The 20220-nt window shown below is 43.3% G+C and overlaps 1 protein-coding gene across 14 annotated transcripts in view; it reads right to left on the minus strand.

Annotated features, from left to right (window-relative positions):
* The window catches only part of PROM1 (prominin 1), a 176116-nt gene extending 161955 nt beyond the window's left edge, over nt 1-14161 (minus strand). For 7 of the 14 annotated variants that reach the window (XR_012687512.1, XM_075194696.1, XM_075194687.1 and 4 more), the window contains exon 1: nt 13951-14159. The gene's annotated coding sequence lies outside the window, so the exon portion shown is untranslated. Of the gene's footprint in view, nt 1-13950 lie in introns of all 14 variants that reach the window. The other 7 variants (XR_012687505.1, XM_075194688.1, XM_075194686.1 and 4 more) reach the window with 3 other exon arrangements.
* Between the last annotated feature and the right edge of the window lie 6059 nt (nt 14162-20220).

Consider the following 20220-nt stretch of genomic DNA (forward strand, 5'->3'; position numbering starts at 1 on the left):
GCAACACCTTTCCACTGTAGTCTAGGGATAAAATCTGATCATACTAAATGAACCAAAGGCCATCGGGATCTAATCACCTCAACATCCGAGTTAATGTGCTTAATGAGGTCCAATTCCTTCAATTCACCCAGGTCATTACCCCCCAAGTGAATCACTAAAATATGAGGATGCCCAAATTTGGCCTCATTATCAAAAAGAATATCTAAAAGGGCAACCCAACAAAGCCCCATAAAACCCAACCACTGGATTAAACTAACCTGAGGGAAAATGCTCTAGCTGTGAGCAGGACTACTCTTATAGGCCCAAAATGTAAAGGAATGGCCCACCTGCCACATCGTCCTGTCATCCTGCTGTGGACCTAAAACATAGAGGTAAAGAAGACATTAGCAGAAGGCCAAAGCCACATATGAACAAATAATGAAAACACAGAGAACATAGCCAGAAACACGCACGCACAAGATGACCCATATGGTGGTAAAACCTCAGAGAGCCACAAGCCAATCAGGCCCCCAATTATAGGAAAAATTACTCATATCCATCCATGCCTTCTTTGAACAAAGCAAGTAACGTGTGTGTCATTGGTCAGCCTCGCTCGGAACAGAAAATAGCCCTAGGGCACAGACAACCTAATATATCTCTTCAAACAACGCGATTTCCACCTGCTCAAAGCCATAATAGCTTGAACTGAACAACCTTCTGAAGCTGCAACAGTAGCAGCACCTATCCTAAAAGTGTGAGTACCCTAATCAGCAACCTGCAAACCAAGCTTAATTACACATTTCTGGAAAACCGCCTTAAGTTGGAATTTAGTTTAAGGAGACCCATCATCATGCCTCAGCCAATTAACGGTTAAAGGATCCATATCTAAATATACTGATGCTAACTGCATTGGGCAAACTGTGACATCGTTCCTGTGTTGGCAAAGCGATCAAACGGCCTATACTGTGCAGGTCGGTTTTAGACCTGTGGATCTTACAAACTAAACAATCACCTCTGGCAACCACATTCTTATGAAGTACAAGTTAACCCGTGCATGATACTCATGCATTCTAGTCAAATCAAGCTACTTAAGGTGTTAAAAAGGTTCTTGTCATGCATTTGGGGCTAGACCAGGCCTCCTCAGGGGAAGAGCGTTACTTCCCAACATAAGCGCCTTTTTTTAACGTGGTTTTGTCCACATGTCACAAGCTCATCATTCTTCTCCATCACCTCATCCTTCATCTTCATCGCCACATCCTTAATCTCCATCGTCTTACTGTTCTAAAACCTCTCGATACACAACGTTTCTGCTAAACACCTTATCGCTGTGCTCAATCAGTCTTCCTTGAAGGGCAGTATTCATAACCTGCACTTTCACATCACTGCTTCTCCGTACTCGTGAAAATGCGACATACAATTGTCCATGACCAAACACAGGCTCTGGTAAATAAATACCCACACGGTCAAGAGTTTGAGCCCTGAACTGGTAAATTTAGCCTTTACTACCCCTCCCACGGGGTGAAGGGGGGGATGATGGAAGTTAACTGACTTCACTATTATAATTTTTTTGTCAAATAATGTCAGTATACCAAATTTCAGGCCAATTGGATGAGTATACCTTTCTGAGAAAATAGTTTTTTCCACACACACACACACACACTCTAATACACGCCGCTAGGCTTATATATATCAGATACCTGAACCCGATGCCCACTTTGAAGAAGCAGCCAATTCCCCAATTCTAAAAGCTCTGAAGAAACCCATTGAAAAAGCCAAACGAAACAAAGAAACCTCAAACATATCAAATAGCTATCTCTGAAACAACCCATAACAAGCGAACCAAAAGCCTCCCCATCAATGGGGCTCCTCTTAGCCTCCCCAGCTGGAGAGAGCCTGGTCCAACCTTTTAAGGCTTTGCGAACCAGATAAGATTTGGTAACATCACAGTACCCCTTCAACTGAAAAAAGAAAGAAATGGCCGCCAGGGTTGACACCATGAAGCCCTTAGACCTACCAGAAGCAAAACCATTCCAAACAAAAATCAAAACACGTTGCTCTGATCTTACCTCTGAAATCACCCTTGGAACAGATACCTTACCAAGATGGCCAGGCCTCCTTATACTTTCTCAAAGTAGACGGGACCCCTGCATGCCCAACCAGATATTCTATCCAGGCCTGATAATCTGGCAAAAAAATTTGGGGCATGGGACCCCAAAACATTAGCCGCTGACGCTAAATAACGGAACTTCGTCCAATCAAAATGCGACAGAGCATCAGCTATCACATTATTTAAACCCAGCTCATGCCTCACTTTAAAAACAATATTGAAGCACAAACATATATATACCAGATGTCTTAGCAACCTAAACGTGGGAGGAGAAGTGGACTTTTGATTATTAATGGCTTGGACCACCACTAAATTATCGCAACAAAAAATAATGCTCTTATCTTGCAAGCAATCACCCCACAATTCGACCGCTACAGCAATTGGAAACAATTCCAATAGAAGAAGATTCCTCATAAGCCTCTGCTGATGCCACCACTCAACGTCCCAAAGCCTGACTCTTAAGAGTCAGGAGGAGAAGCCCACCATTGAATTGTTGCAAGTAAAGATGCCACATAGCCAAATCCACCCTAATGTCCTCGTAAAGCCTAACAATCTGCAACATCCAGTCACTGTATTAACTTCAATATCCAAGTAAGAAAGTTTAACAGTCGAGCCCTTAGTCTTACGTGGCGCGACTGGCACTCCCAGAACAGTGAATAAAGACTGAGTGGAAAACAATACTAACTGACGCACAATAGACCCTGTCACGAATAAACCTACGAGTTAAGTTATCAGAACCTGTTGTTGACGAGAGATTCACCTTTAGCAACCCCCTTTCCCATGGAACCAGATATGTTCACTGGTACTTGGTTGTCCCCAGGACTTAATCTCAAGTATTGATAACATAACTCAGGTAGGTGGGCACCACAAAGAACTTGGCAGCGAGATGCTGAGCAGAGATCTATATGGCAACAGGGATGCAGGATGCACCTGGACCAGAATATATTGAATTGCAATAGGATGTAGTACCAAACTCCACCAGTATAACAGTTTGGCAATGGAGAGTAGACAATGGAGCTGGGATCAACACAGTGCAAGGGAAGGTGCCGGATCCAGATCAAGCTGTCAATCTGGATGGTGAAACACCACTGACACAAGTGTGTCCGATGGAGCCAGGGGCGGATCTAAATTTTTATTTTAGGGTAGGCGATTTCGTCCCCGCCCCCTTTTTTAAAACTTTTAACAGTATGGGGTGCCGGGGCAATTGCCCCCTGCTAGCAGGGATGTTCTGTCTGCAGCCGCATTCTATTAAGGGGTCCGTGTCTGCCGAGACAAGCAGGCAAGGTATGCTCTGAAAGCGACCAGGCAGCATACTTGTCTCTGCAGACACGGACCGCACATGCAAACAGAACATCCCTGTTCGGGGCAACCCCCCCCCCCTATCGCCTCCCCTGGATCCGTCAGTGGATGGAGCAGATAGCGGGCACCACGATCCTGCAGCTGGGCGGCTAAGTCAACAACAGGCAAGGGGTCCAGGCAGCAATATACGTAGTCGGGGTCACGAGCAAAAGGTCTGTCCAGGCAGCGATCAGGAGGTAGTCAGGTCGCAGGCAGAGGTCAAAACAGAGTACCAGACAGGAGCAGAATATACTCAGGAACAGGAGCACAAAGAAGCAAGGGTGTGAACGCTATAACCGGCAGGTATTTAAAGCAGTAGTAGCCAATCAGGTCAGGTGTCAGATTGAGCTGCAGGTGAGTGGAGTTCATGTGATCACACCCTGGCTGGCAACAACACTGTAGCAGCCAAAATGAAAACAGCAGTTGCTTCCTGTTTCTAACAAACCCCATAGGACCAATGAAGAAAAATTCATCTAAATAATGGGCCACACCCTGATGCCCAGTAGCAGCAACTATACACCAATGGAGAAAGGAGATAAAGCACTCAAAAAAGGCACCAGACACTAGACATTCCAATGGCAAGCATTTAATCATCATGCACTTTACTTCTGATGTCCATAAGGACTGCTGTATTTGCACAGCACACAACATCATCACCCACATTACCCAATGGGCCTTCCCCTAAAACCTCTGCACCACAGCAGTAATCACCAAGCTTCTTCTCCAGAAAACGTATCAGTATTTAATTTCTGTTTTTGGACTCAAACGAACCATCACTCTCTGATGAAGAGCCCAACCCCAGGCTATCGTGTTCACAAACCACATCAACAACATGCTCTCCAGATGTACAAATCTCCCTCAGCTCCTCGTGAATAGCTTGGGATGTCGTCCTCTGCCTAGCTGAAACCACTGTTTCCATACCCGCCAACCGATGACTCCTGTGGCGAGATGATTCACGTCCTGTAGAACCTGTCACAGAGGAAACAGAAACAACACTTGCTGTCTTAGGAGCAGCGCTCCAAGACACCATGGGCCTTGCAGAAGTAACAATAGCATGGGACCCCGACAAAACATTCTGCCCCGACTTCAGTTCATCAAGGGGTATCAGGGAACCAACAGCATCGCTAGTGCCCGGAGGAGCAGCAAGGGTGGACGCATAACCAATCTCCATACCTGCTCCACCGAGAATAAATGGCATAGTATTAATGGCCAAGGAACCAAGGGGTGGAAAGCCAGAGGCCTGCAATAAACTTGGACTTACTGAAGTCAAAGAAGATGCTGCAGGCGAAGAAGGGGCAAACTGCAGCATTCTAAGATTAAACAAGGGCCCTGGACTTGGCTATACCCTAATCCAAAAGCTCCCATTGTGTTTTGCAAATTGCCAGAGCCTGTATCCGGATTGGCAGTAAATGCAGTGTTGCTAATATAAGTACCAAAGGACTGAAAGGTGTTGGTAAAAAGGGGAAAACCAAAGTGCTGGAAAGGGGAAATGAAGAAGTGTAAAACGTTTAAAGCCCAGGCTACATTGGGGCCACCCAGATCCAATACTCAGCCAACATAAAAAGGGGTGTGTAAAATCAGAAAAGGAGGGGCCTATAGCAGCAGTGCCAGCAAGCCATGGGAAATTATTTTGCAAGGAATGGGATAAATTTGCCAATGAAATTTCCTCAGCTGACGCTGGGGCAAACCCATCCTTAGATGTATCAATCGAGCCAGGACTAGCTCCCGGCGCGGTGTGCTAAGAAGGGCAATCGCAGAGACAGGGGATGATATTTTGGCAATTGGGGAAGCAAGGTTCAGCTAGGCATTACCCATTGCAGCTGGCCAAAGGTCAGAGATCCTACTGAAGCATGAGGTGAGTGGCCACTAACAGTTAAAGTCCGAGAATGTTGAGCAAAGGGGGAGGGGGCAAAAAAGCTAATCTGTAATTGGGAGACATCCTGCACCTTAATGGATGACTGTCTACTTGTAGCTAAAGCTGGATTACCAACTTCAACATTGGAGAAATTAGTGGGCTGTGCAGTCAAGCTAAGGTGTGGGGTGTCCGCTGGGTCACATAGTTTATGGACTGTCTGACCTTGCTTCCCACTAACACCAATGCTGGTAGTCAGGGGAGAGCAACAGGGATGTATCTCAAATTCACAGCCCCCCGCGACTATGTGCTCTATGCCCACAGGGAAGGGGGGACAATCAGAGGTGAGAGGGACAGTTTTCTGTGTCAGTTGACTGGGTGCTCCAATGCTCCACTGATTTACTACAGAGAAACCCCAGAAAGCCTCTAGGAGGCGGTGAGGAGGCACCTTGGGTCACTTGGGGTGTAACATAATTTATTAATGTGGGGAGCGGGGCCTAATCTGACAGGAGCAACAGATAAACAAACAGGGGCATAAGCTAATAAAAACACAAGTTTGGCCAGAGAAAAAACAATAAATGAAGAGATAAAAAAAGTGTGATGAAATGAAATAAATGAGTCAAATAGACAAGGGAAAGAAAGGGAAAGGATAAATAAATGAAAAAGAAGAGAGACAAGAAAGAAATATATGTAGAAGAGGGAAAAAATAAATGGAAAATTGAGAAAAAAAATGATGAAAAAAGGCTCATCAATTCAGAAATCCAAACATACTTACCAACAAGTCCAGTCAGGCCGTACTCAACAGAACCTTCCAGTAGGCAGAGAAAGCCAACCGACCCATACAGCACTTATTAGCCTTCTCTAGCATAACCCCTCCCTAACCCCTTATGCCCATTGGCTAATAATTCATAATCCATAATGCTAAATTAATTCCTGCTAAATTCAATTCTTTTTCTTCAGTATTTAACAACCTAGGTATTTATGTTACTTTGGCCCGATTCTTGCTCTCTGTTATCCTTTTTAAAAATAAACATATTCATACAGGTATACTTTCAAAACCAGAGGCTTCCCACCTATAGCCACAATTTTAAGTAGTATCAGTGGAACAGTAGTAGAATGTTGCTGCCTCACACAATGCACTGCTTTATTTCACAACAAAGTTATATACTAAAGTGCACCTGTAACAAATACATAGTGAAGGCAGCCATTTTGTTTTGCGAATCAAAATTTATGTGAATGCAGCCTATCAAATAATAGTATTCAGTGATGCTACTAAGGCACTTACTGGCCAAATACTCTTAAGGCACCTACTCCTATAAAATTGATGAGGCTGCATTTTCATAAATGTTGAATTGCTATAGAAAATGGTTGCTGTATCAATATAGCATGATTACATTATATATATAACATTATACATTTTATATACTACAAGTTTTTGCCTTATGCCTTTAGTGATGTAACTAGTGAATTGTTAGGCTGAATATTGGTTCAGCCCACAAAATGTCTGTCTCACTGTGTGCAGGTAACAGGCATGTGTTAAACTTATCTACTTTTTGGACCCCCCTCCTTTCCACTAGGGAGAACCCAGACAGAGGTCCATGGGGCAATAGTGGGATGCATCATCAGGCCCTGCCCTCTGTTCTGGGATGACGTGATCCGCATCTAGTCCCGCTCACTTCACAATAAAGAGAAGTGGGATCTGGGAGGGTGGCCTACTCTCCCTGGAGTCTGGGAGCACTCAAAATTCAGTTGTCTCCCGGACATTCCATGAGAGTAGCCAAATATAGGGGCATATTCAAGTTTCCGGTCCGCAGTAATGCGCATCACTGCGGAACCTGTGCAGTATTGACGGTAATACGGTACCGCAATAACGCGGATTTTCCTACGTAACCCTATGGGGTGCGCACAAAAATCCACGTTATTGCAGTATTATTATCCTTTATTATTATCCGTTATTTGTTAGGCGCCACAAGGTTTTCGCGGCGCCGTGCACAGTACAAAACAGTCGACTATACAGGGTGAAACAGTACAAAACAATAAACAAATATACCAGGCTGGCTGATGCAAAAAACGGAGCAGAAGAACAGGTAGGGAGACATGAGGGAAGAGGGCCCTGCTCAAGTGAGCTTACATCCTAAGGGAGGGAAAACAGAACAGGCACAGGGGAAGCCAAATGAGGCAAGGGGGAGGGCGAGTTGAGAGCGAGTGGCGGGGTTATGTGGATGGTTGGTATGCTTTGAGAAAGAGGTGAGTTTTCAGTGCACGTTTGAAGGAGCACAGAGTAGGAGAGAGGCGGATGGAACGAGGGAGTTCATTCCAGTGAAGGGGGGCAGCGCGGGAAAAGTCTTGGATTCTGGAGTGGGAAGAGGTGATAAGAGTTGAGGAGAGGCGTCGATCATTGGCCAAGCGCAGGGAGCAGGCAGGAGTGTGAATGGAGAGGAGGTTAGAGATGTAAGGGGCAGTAGACTGGGGGAGAGCCTTGTAAGTGGTCGTGAGGAGTTTGAAAAGGATTCTGTAGGGGAAGGGGATCTAGTGTAAGGCAAGGCAGAGAGGGGAGGAAAAGGAGGAGCGGCGTGAGAGGAAGATGAGTCTCGCGGCCGCATTGAGTATAGAGCGGAGGGGAGACAGATGGGAGTGGGGGAGGCCGGTGAGGAGAAGGTTGCAGTAATCCAGGCGGGAGATGATGAGTGCGTGGATGATAGTCTTAGTGGCATCCTGAGAGAGAAAGGGACGGGTGCGGGCGATGTTGCGTAGTTGGAAGCGACAGGCTTGGGCAAGAGCATGAATATGGGGGGCAAAAGAGAGAGAGGAGTCGAGGGTGACACCCAGGCAGCGGAGTTGGGTGACAGAGGAGATGGTGGTGTTGTTGATGACAATAGAGAGGTCGTGGCGGGATGGGAGTCTGGACAGAGGAAAGACAATGAGTTCCGTCTTAGAGATATTGATTTTGAGAAAACGCTTGGACATCCAGGAGGAGATGGCGGAGAGGCAGTCAGATACACGAGAGAGGAGGGTGGGAGAAAGATCAGGAGAAGAGGTGTAGAGATGAATGTCGTCAGCATAAAGGTGATATTGAAGACCGAAGGAGGAGATGAGAGCACCAAGGGAGGAAGTGTAGAGCGAGAAGAGTAGAGGGCCGAGGACGGAGCCCTGAGGGACTCCTACAGGGAGAGGGTAGGGGGAGGAACAGTGGATTGTACCGTGGATTGACTTTGCAGCCCGTTCCGGCGCGTTCCCGCGGACCAGAAACCTAATTGAATATGCCCCATAGTGTTAAATAAAAGTAAATATAACCTCATATTTTACATTTCTTTAAGCCTTAAAGGCTCAAATTTATTCATTTGTAAAGTTATTTTTGCTGTTTCCTAGAGTCATTTTGAAAAGGTAAACCTGTGCTGATACAAATTGAAAATCTAAGTGCTGCACACAACTACTTGCTTTCATCGATGTTTGTACTACATTCATTTACAATTAAATCAATCTATTTGTCATTCTTGTATTCTTTTACATTGAGAAATGTTCACCCTGAGAGACTTTTCATTACATACTATCTTATTTCTTCTAGATTTATTGTTTCACATAATATTATGTGTGCGTTTAACAATCCTGTTTTACCTGCAAATGGAGACATTAGATTTAAGAATTATTTTCTGCTTAGCAGACTAGAAGTGTAAAACACTTAACACATAATTCACCACATAAATACTATGAACAAAATTCAATGCCAATTAAAGCGATTCTTTTACACAATCGTTTGAGGGTGCAGTTTTGTGTTCATAATCATTGGCTTGTGTAGACATGGACATACGCATAAGACGAGTATGGTAAGACTGACTGAAATCAGATATATACCTCATACTTGCCAACTCTCCCTGAATGTCAGGGAGACTCCCTGAAATAGGGGTGATCTCCCTCACTCCCTGAAGAGTCTGGCATTCTCCCTGATGCTGAGCCAGTACAAGACGTGTTTGGCTTCGTTATCTGTGGCATGATGACACAGTTCAGAAATTGTCTCCCATGTCCATGTATTGATGCCTATGGAGGTGGCCATTTTCATGGAGACCAAGATTTAATCAAAGGCTGACAGATAAGACAACATGACTTCGGTAATGGAGACAGAAATGTAAAAGACACTTCAGTCTCTAGAGATTCATTAGCTGCTTTTCTTTAACGCATAGTTGCCTACTCTCCCAAAATGTCTGGGAGACTCCCGCATTTCTGGGAGACCTCCCAGGAGAACAGGGCAACCTCCCAGTTCTAGTCCCCCACAAAAGATAAGTGGCGGGGCTTAATGACACAAATATCGCGTCATCTTAGCCCCAAAATGATGTGATTCATCAAGCCCCGCCCCCCCATGCCCATCTCCCCCAGGATCTCCCTGAAGCCAATGAGGAAAAGTTGGCAAGTATGACATACCTATAAGGAGACGTGTGTCTTGGGTGCTGGGGGACTAGTGCAACATCATACAGTGAAGATGATGATGATGACTGGCACATGTGAGCATGCGTGGTCCGGGGCATGTGCCTATTGCACAAGAGGCCCATGCTCTGCTCTATTTAGATCAAGGATGAGGGCCTGGGAGGTGAGAACGGCTGCCTTCATCCCCATTTCATCCCTATAAACCTAATGAGCTTAACAACAGATTTTATTTGCCCCAGGCTGTAAATGCTCATAATCCATTGGTTTAGTGCCTCCCTGTCACTATTGTACACAGGACAGGAGCCCAAGAGAAGATTGGGTAAGTACAGGTACAGTGCTAGTGTCTGGTAATTGCAGGCACTGGGCTTATTTCTGGCTCTGGGCAGTTACAAATATATGGATTTATCAGTTTAAAATGTATTTTCCATGTATTTAAAAATGAAAAGCAAACACCTGGTGGTCCACCTGGGGTCTGAGCCCCTGGAAGACAGACTGGCTGGGGGATTTAAAGATAAAATCCCCCAGCCAAGAGATAGTGACACCAGTGCGCCCACTGGATCTGGCTGCATGTGGACAGAAGGGCAAACACACCCCTGCCCTCATCCTCGTGCACAGATATAAGGATCAGACAGTATTGGGGATGGAGGTTGGGAGCCAGACTACTCCCGTGCAGCCTGATGTAACCTGTATACAAGAGGGGCCTACAGACCATGTTAAGTATATAACCTCATTACCTTCAAACAGAGTGTGCAATTGAATTTCTTGTACCCAGAGCCAGTGTTTCTAATGCCCATGCTGCTCCCCTAAACGATGTTTCAGCAGCTGGCAGCTCCTTACCTGTGGGATTGCAGGATGCTGCTCCTCAGTGTCAGTGTTACGCTAGGAGGGTGAAGCTTGTCTATGATGTCACACGGCCAGTACCAGGAGGAGAGGATGCCACCCCCAGCATCTGCTAAGGTAAGAAGCAGTGGAGATGGGGGGGGCAACTCCCACAGTGCTTGTGCCAGCCCAGTTCTATATGAGCAATAACATTGACATACCACCGCATACACCCCCATTTCCACCACTGTATATACTGCATATATAATGTAAGTGACTGGAATGTGATAGTGTTACAATGAAGGCAGTAGGAGAAGTGACGGTATGACATACCACCGTATACACCCCCACTTCTACCACTGTATATACTGTATATATAATGTAAGTGACTGGAATGTGATAGTGTTACAATGAAGGCAGTAGGAGAAGTGGCGGTATGACATATCACCGTATACACCCCCACTTCTACCACTGTATATACTGTATATATAATGTAAGTGACTGGAATGTGATAGTGTTACAATGAAGGCAGTAGGAGAAGTGACAGTATAACATACCACCGTATACACCCCACTTCTACCACTGTATATACTGTATATATAATGTAAGTGACTGGAATGTGATAGTGTTACAATGAAGGCAGTAGGAGAAGTGACGGTATGACATACCACCGTATACACCCCCACTTCTACCACTGTATATACTGTATATATAATGTAAGTGACTGGAATGTGATAGTGTTACAATGAAGGCAGTAGGAGAAGTGGCGGTATGACATATCACCGTATACACCCCCACTTCTACCACTGTATATACTGTATATATAATGTAAGTGACTGGAATGTGATAGTGTTACAATGAAGGCAGTAGGAGAAGTGACAGTATGACATACCACCGTATACACCCCACTTCTACCACTGTATATACTGTATATATAATGTAAGTGACTGGAATGTGATAGTGTTACAATGAAGGCAGTAGGAGAAGTGACGGTATGACATACCACCGTATACACCCCCACTTCTACCACTGTATATACTGTATATATAATGTAAGTGACTGGAATGTGATAGTGTTACAATGAAGGCAGTAGGAGAAGTGACGGTATGACATACCATCGTATACACCCCCACTTCTACCACTGTATATACTGTATATATAATATAAGTGACTGGAATGTGATAGTGTTACAATGAAGGCAGTAGGAGAAGTGGCGGTATGACATACCACTGTATACACCCCCCACTACCACCACTGATTTTTTGTTTTCTCTTGTCCCGACAATCAGTGGTAGAAGTGGGGGTGTATACGGTGGTATGTCATACCACCACTTCTCCTACTACCTTCATTGTAACACTATCACATTCCAGTCACTTACATTATATATACAGTATATACAGTGGTGGAAGTGGGGGTGTATACGGTGGTATGTTATACCGCCACTTCTCCTACTGCCTTCATTGTAACACTATCCCATTCCAGTCACTTACATTATATATACAGTATATACAGTGGTAGAAGTGGGGGTGTATACGGTGGTATGTCATACCGCCACTTCTCCTACTGCCTTCATTGTAAAACTGTCATATTCCATTCACTTACATTCCCATTACATTTTTCATACTGCCATCTCTAAAATTCCACTTGGAATTATTATTGTCTCTAATAAATGTAATTACACTTCCACAGTATTTATGTCGTGTTCAGGTTGTACTATATTTTGGATTAGCAGTATCATTTGGTGTTTAGAACCCCACCACACCAAAGTGTGATCTGTAACACATGTTGGCATAAGCATTCTGTAAAATGCTCCCTTAAAATACTGACTGAGCGTAGGAAATCTCTCTGCCATCTCCCACACAGTTTATGTTTAAAGACCTCTGACATAAGCATGGGATCATCAATCAATTCATAACATTCTCACAGGATTCATATGATCATAGCAAAAAAATGCTGAGCTGGTGACCCCTGGGTTAATCACTCCTTACGATCCATACTTTACACCGAGCACATGGATCATTAACAATAAGACAATAATTATCAACCCAAATAAGCAAGTGATCCATAGATTAAGCAACTGTAAACTACCGATATTTTCAAGGAAAATAAGTTTGCTGCCTATATGAATATAACTGAGTTAATAAGAGCCTAACCCTATGACCTGCTTATAAGTATATTGAATTTAGTATATTTTCAAATAACAGCAAGATGATGTTGATCACAGTTTCTATACTATGTATGTAAGTTTATGTGATATTGCATAATATTTATACCATATTATTTACACTATTACATACCTGCCAATCTAGTGCCTCTTAAAATTGTATTTTCTCCTTTTCTCAGAGCTTGTCAGAATTAAATGTTACCAAAACCATCTATGAGCCTTAGTTAACAAATGAGTCCTGTATTAGTCCTGTTAAAGTTCACAGAGAGGGCTGCGGAGAGCACAGTCCTGTGTCCATGTACAAGAACTTTAAGGGAACAAAGTACTAATGTGCCAGACTGAGGAATGAGACCTAACTCCACTTTTACCTGGGCTTATTGTATTTGGGAAAATAAATGTAAAAAGCAGAATCAATAGTATCACGCGGTGAAAAGGAGTCATGTTGTCACATATTCTATTAGGCTAAATATAGATCCCACTATGAGATCTGTTGAAATCTCCTGCCTAATTGTGTTGCAGTTGCTTTTTTTTTTATATGTAACAACTGCAATTTGTATTTTATCTGAGCAATGCAGTGCACAGCCCCTGGCAGCACAAGAGTTAATCATGAACAAATGCACATAGACCAACTGATGCAGGTGTACAACTATAAGGCTGGAGGTCACTATACAGGTCAATGGGGTAGAGTCTCAGTTACAGCTCTCAGTCAATAACAGACCACCCTTAATGCTTTCCTTGGCATGCGAGATGTGATCTAAGCGGGAACAGCAAATCATTATTATCCCTCACAGTCTCTAGGTTTCAATCCCACTCACTGTGCTTAAAGTCAGATACAAAGCAAGCGTGAAATGATATCAATGTAAGACAGCAAGTCTTGTCAGTAAAACAACAGGTTGATGGAATTAGACTTAATCCTGTTTCCTGTTTCCAAAAGGCATGGCAGCTATCTGAAAGCATTGTGGTCTGGCAAAGAATGGGTTAATCACCCTCATCAAACTACAAAAGGTGGCACTATCTGATTAATCAGTGTAGGATGTCTCAACAGGTTACAATGTAGCCGTCAGTATCACTGCTTATCAGCAGGTGTGTCAATCAGAGCATCAGCTAACCAGAATATTTCACCTGTCCTCAAGCAAGGACAACCTTGTATAGTGACTTGTCATAGAACCCTGTGAATCATATGATTCTATCCATTTAGGAAAATGAATTACATTGAGCTGTAAATCCAGTACTGTGTTATGTGCTTTCAGAAAAGACAAGTGTCAGACTTACCTGTGACCAATCCAGTGTATATCATTCTTCTCTTTTTTTGTTGCACTCAGCAGAGGATAAGGAATAAAGTCTCTGTGTGCAGTGGAATTTGCTCTATTTCATTGATGATCTGCCCCCTGGGGTCAGTGCATCGGTGGCACTGCTTAGCTGTTAGGTTCTCTCGCCTGCAGTGAGTCTATCTGCTGCATTCTCATTGAGCACCCACTGAAGGGAGAGTCGGTCTGCTTCAACCCAATGACAATCCTCATTCATGTGATAAGACCACCCACAATGAATTATTCATGATCTAGTTCTCAGGGGCTCCACATCCAAAGCTTATCCAAACCTCAGACAGAAAGGCTCTTAGCTGCTGCAAGGTGGATATTTTCATCTCACTCTCTTATGCATGAACATTTTAAGAGAACAGTCAGGCTGAATTTAAATCACTGCCTGGAGAAGTGACTTTCATAGCAGTGAGAGGACTTTTCTCATCAAGGTCACAGAACTGACAAGGTTATAAAACCTGTTGCTGTCCAAAGGAAAATTCACTTTGCAGAAAGTTTAAACAATTCACCATTAACTGAGGGATGAAAGGAGAAAATAATGTGGAATTATTGACTACATCATGAAAGTGTTTTTTTTCCCATACAAAAGTGAATTTATAACTTGCGTATTGTTACTAGTGGGACTCTAATGTCTGTAGCCTTTGCTGCAGTTTCCTATTAAATGTTATGCAATGCACCTTGATATGATGAATTGGCTTTTCAAAGTGCACCTGTTGCCAACAACACATAATGCATTCAGGCATTTTGTAAACTTATTCAATATTCTATAGTAATGTAAAACCTAGGTGTAGGGCAGGCCTGGCTTACCTGTGGCTCTGCAGGTGTTGTGAAACTACAAGTCCCAGCTTGCTTTTCTAATTTACAATGCAGAGAGCACTCTAGTGACAATATAAAGGTGTGCAGCATTATCCTCCCTGTGCCCAGTGGCGGATCCAGGAGGGGGCGATCGCCCCCCCTAGCAGACACTTGCTGCCGACGGCTGCACAGTATGTGCAGGTCCGTCCAGCCGTGACAGGCAGGGACAGTGTTCTGCCCGGCTGCTCTGATTGTGACAATCAGAGCAGCCGGGCAGCACACTGTCCCTGCCTGTCACGGCTGGACGGACCTGCACATACTGTGCAGCCGTCGGCAGCCTAAACTGTTAGAAAGGGGTGGGGCCTAAATCGCCCCGGGTACAGTAGTTTTCTAGATCCGCCCCTGCCTGTGCCAATGGGCTTCCCAGCCTCACTTCAGTCTCCTGTCGTTGGTAGCAAACTGCAGAGTGCTTGCCAAGAAGTTGACTATCACGTATGGGCAGGGCCGGACTGGCCATCGGGCACTTCTGGCAAATGCCAGAAGGGCCGATGGCACCGTGGGCCGGTCCGGCTACCTGCAATCACCATTGTGCTAATTAAATAAAAAAAAAAAAAAATCCTACTTGCGGTGGAGCCGTCATGACGTCACACATCATGACGGCTCTGTGGGCGGGGCCGCGCTTCAGGTTTGCGGCCGCGCGATGTAACGTCAGAACGTTATGCGCGGCCGCGTAGGACTGTATCAGAGGGCGCACAGGTTCCCGGAGGCTGCAGAGGTGAGTACATTTTTTTTTTCCACAGCCAAAATGGGTCCAACGAGGGGGAGTCTCTGCATGGAGGGTCAATCGCTGAACGGGGGAGGACAGTACCTGATAATCTCTGAAGGGGGGGGGGGAAAGAGGACCCGATAATCTCTGAAGGGGGGGGGGAAAGAGGACCCGATAATCTCTGAAGGGGGGGGGAAAGAGGACCCGATAATCTCTGAAGGGGGGGGGGGAAAGAGGACCCGATAATCTCAGAAGGGGGGGGGGAAAGAGGACCCGATAATCTCTGAAGGGGGGGGAAAGAGGACCCGATAATCTCTGAAGGGGGGGGGAAGAGGACCCGATAATCTCTGAAGGGGGGGGGGAGAGAGGACAGGACCCGATAATACGTGAAGGGAGGGGGAAGAGGACCCGATAATGTTTAAAAGGGGGGGGGGGAGAGGACAGAATCCGATTATCTCTGCCAGGAGGGGGGGTAGGACAGGACCCGATAATATGTGATGGGGGGGGGGAAGCGGACCCGATAATGTTTGAAGGGGGGGAGGAGTGGGGCTGAAAATGTCTACAGGGTTAATGAAATGTCTTGGGTTAGGGTGGGGCTGAAAATGTCTGAAGGGGGGGGGGGGAGAGAGGGGCTGAAAATGTCTACAGGGTTAATGAAATGTCTGCAGGGGTGGGGCTGAAAATGCCTGGAGGGTTAATGAAATGTCTTGGGTTAGGGTGGGGCTGAAAATGTCTGAAGGGGGGAGAGAGGGGCTGAAAATGTCTACAGGGTTAATGAAATGTCTGCAGGGGGGGGGGGAGAGGGGATGAAAATGTCTGCAGGGTTAATGCAATATCTTGGGTGGTATTTAAAAAATATGGCAGTTTTGGGGGACATGATATTTTTTTTTTGTGGCAGTTACATGGCTGTTCAACTATCACTATTATATTAAATACCAGTGAGATGGGGCTGGTAGAGGTTAATATTTTATTGACCACAAATGTTCAGATATTACTTGTATATGCCTGTACAATGGGGTAGTGTTATCGGGCAATAATGGGGTGGTGTTTTTTTTAATTAAAGAACCTAATCATTCTGGATTTGTTAACATTTTGTAATTTAATACATTTTTTGCATTTTCAGTACAGGACTCCAAATTTCCAGAAGTCAGCGAGAAGACAACAAAGCAGCAAGAGAGAAGAGCAAGAACAGGTAAGAGACAACTGTCTAATCAATGTAAATTGAATGCTGGAGAATATTTTAGAATATTTATATTTAGGAGTATTCCTATACATTGGGGGGGAGGCGCTGTTGGTGTATTTCCCTACGGTGACTAAAACCCTTAATCAGGCCCTGGGTTTACTGTAGTCATTTTATGTTGTCTCACGCAGTCAGAACAGTCCGCTTTTGTAAATGTAGCAAACTGCTTGGTACTTGTTAATCTGTGACTGTGCTCAAAACATTTTCAGAATAGGTTTGGTTAGTTCGTGTCCAACTACATGTATCTGACAGTTCTTTCGATTGTTTTTCAAATGTGTTACCCATTTATGCTGAGGATGGTTATTTTAATTTTTTTACTTTTCTTGTGTCCTATTGATATGTCCGTATTAATCTCTGCAATGAAATGTCTTTTTATTATCCGTTATTTTATGATTTTGTTGTGACTGTGTATTAATTTATAATATTAAATGAATTTAACGTTTTGTACGTATCCCTGAATGTCTAATTGGCCATCTGTATGTATATTGTTTTTTTTTTTTTTATAATCTATTATATGCTTTTTATTAATCATCTTCAGCGCAGTTTGCTTAACCTTTTTTGTTCTATGTGTTGCAAATTCAGATGCTCTGGATTATTTGGATAAATATTATTTTAGCTATTGTCTTCACTTATCAGCCAGTTTTATTTGGTAAACTTGATTTCTAAATATTTTGTGTACATTTTTTTGGTTGAATCTGTTTTAATTCTGGTTTCTCTGGTGGATGGCTAAATTGAACAGATGCAATTTTTTAGTGGATGGGCTGACCGAATGGATTAGAGTGTTAAAATGTATTCTAAAAAAATAGTCAATTTAAATTACTAATATGTTGACAAATCTCATTTAGTCTTGTATTAGTAGTTAATTTATGTAATGTTTGTTACATTTTAGGCTTATTGGTCAGGACAAGTTAAAGTGGTGTATTCTCTTCTTTGTTGAGGTTTTGTAAGCTTTGATTGGATTTTTACTCTTTCTGGTATCTTTGGATAAGTTCAAGGAATGAGTGTTGCAAGGAAAGTCTCTTAGTATTTTATAATATTTTCTGCCATCTACTCACAGTTAAGGTCAGGGCCCCGGAATGAGCTGCAGCATTGTAAATCCTTAGTCTCAGCCCCATGAAAGCGGGGGACCCAGGGCACGTACCCTTGTGACCCCCCCTTAATCTGGCTCTGTATATCCCACACAAAGGAATAAAATTTTAGCATGTTGGTACAAAAGTAGACTCGCTGATGCACTTAACTTGTTTTCATGAAGGAATCTCCCATCAGTGAAGAGGAGGGACACCATTATCCCAGAGACAGACAGCAGTCAATATACCTTTCATAAGGCACAGCATAGCATTGAGTGGAGGCATTGGACTGAAAGTTGAGCAAAAATAGAAGAGCATCTAACAAAATTAGTGGCCTTTGCTCCTTTGTCAGGTGAGATATATATATATATATATATATATATATATATATATATATATATATATATATACTGAAATCTCACAATTTACACAATTCATTGGTTAATTTATCAACAATATTAAAAATAAACCCAAAATTGTCTCCCTTGAAGAGTTTTTGTACCCTGTTGGAAGAAAGTATGGACTCCAAACCAAAACGAAAAGGTGGAGCTGAAAAAATCAGGGAGAAGAAAAAGAAGACTCTTGAAGCTGATGCCGAAAAATGCGTTAAAATAACTGATATGTTCAGTCGTCATCAACAAGGTCACACTATTCCTGGGAAAACATCCACGGAAGAAAATGTTTCAGAAATGCAAATTGATCAAGAAAGTGAAACTCAGTTATGTATTCCTGAATCCCCAAGCACCAGTCAACAGAAGGAACAGTCAGTTATATCTGTGTGTGAGCACCAAATTGCCGCACTAACATATGATCTAGTACCCGAACAAGATGTCAGTGTTGTCATGAAGGAATCCTTTCCAGAACAAGAGGGTGAAGAAAGGCAATTTTTTTTGGAAACCAGTAGCTCTCCATGTACACAAGCTTTAGAGTCACAGTCTCCATTCAATTACTTTGTTCGGCCGAAAACAAGTCAACTAGCTTTATTTTTTAGTTATCACCCAAAACAAAATATAAGTGATCATATCATAAAGAAAGCTGTCCTTCGCAAAGATGGATCAATCCGCAAGTGGCTGACATACTGTGAGGTCCAAAACGCTGTATTTTGCTCTGTCTGTCTGGCATTTTCAAAGACTTCTGTAACAAATCCATTCATTGAAGGAATGACAGACATGAGACATATTCATCAAAGAATTGAAGAACACGAAAAAAGTGTACTGCACAGATCCTGCGCTGAAGCTTACTTTTTGAATGCCAGCAGTGCAGATATCAATAACTTACTGCTTTGCAATCAAATGTCTGTACACAGAGAACAAGTCAAAAAAAGACGTCAGATATTGGAGCGTGTGCTAGACATTATAAAAGTGATTGTTAAACGTGGACTTAGCTATAGGGGAAACAAATTTGAGGCTGCATACACTTTAGAGGACATTTCTGTCGATCACGGCAATTTTTTAGAGTTTGTTTTACTGTTCAGCATGTACGATGCTTGTCTACGAGAACACATCAGCGATTGCATAGCAAAAAGCAAGAAGTTGCATTCAAGAGGAAAGGGCAGAGGGTCGTTTATAACTTTTCTCTCCAAAACAACTCTTAACAAAGTTATAGAAACTATACGACAGCTTATTCAAGAGACTGTGGCAAGTGATGTTAGAGAAGCTGGGATGTTCACAGCACAAATTGACACCACTCAGGATATCACATCAAAAGAACAGTGTTCAGTAATTGTTCGTTATGTAACAGATCAAATTCATGAGAAGCTCCTTGCAGTGGTAGATTGTGAATCTTCAATACTTTCTTAACTTGGTAAAGCAAGTTCTACAGAAATGCAAAATAAACATAAATAATTGCACTGGCAGTTCTACTGATGGCGCAGCAAACATGCAAGGACAATATAAAGGCTTCTCTACATGGTTGTCAACTGAATCACCACACCAAGTTCATGTCTGGTGTTATGCGCATGTACTGAATTTAGTACTGGCACATACCACAATAGGTGTTGTTGAAAGTGCCTCGTTATTTGCTTTAATTAATGATGTTGCAGTATTTATTCGGGACTCTTTTCAACGCATGAATACATGGCCAAGTGTCAGTCAGGACCCTCACCAACGAAGACTCTCTGTGATTGGTGAAACTCGCTGGTGGTCTAAAGATGCAGCACTTAGAAAAGTATTTGGCTCATTTTCACAACCTGATTCTGCTTTGTACATTGACCTTGTTGTCACATTGGCAAAGATTAAAGAGCACCCAAAATCTAAAGCTGAAGTGCGCCTAAAAGCAAGAACATTTATGGAATCTCTTCTTAAATACGAGACCATTCTCACAGCTCAAATTTTTCTTCGTATATTTGAATTGACAACA

This window comes from Mixophyes fleayi, chromosome 1 (genome assembly GCF_038048845.1).
Source record: "Mixophyes fleayi isolate aMixFle1 chromosome 1, aMixFle1.hap1, whole genome shotgun sequence".
In the NCBI taxonomy this organism is placed as follows: Eukaryota; Metazoa; Chordata; class Amphibia; order Anura; family Limnodynastidae; genus Mixophyes; species Mixophyes fleayi.